We start from the raw sequence: 233 nt of genomic DNA on the forward strand, positions 1-233 counted from the left end.
AATGCCATCCAATTGCAGTGACCTGCTCATGATTCATCTTGGTGTTTTTATCATTTTGGGACATGCATTTTATTAATTTGGTGACAAGTCATTTGTCTTGAGGCGTCACCCACACTCGGAAAACCTTTATTAATATACTAAACATAAACCTAATTAGGGACATTAAAGTTGAGGCATATGTTTACTCTTACTATAAAATATGTTCCTTGTTATCGTTGTAGTAATTTGCCTTG

This window comes from Papilio xuthus, unplaced genomic scaffold, assembly GCF_000836235.2.
Source record: "Papilio xuthus unplaced genomic scaffold, Pxut_1.1 DF825946.1, whole genome shotgun sequence".
Classification (NCBI taxonomy): Eukaryota; Metazoa; Arthropoda; class Insecta; order Lepidoptera; family Papilionidae; genus Papilio; species Papilio xuthus.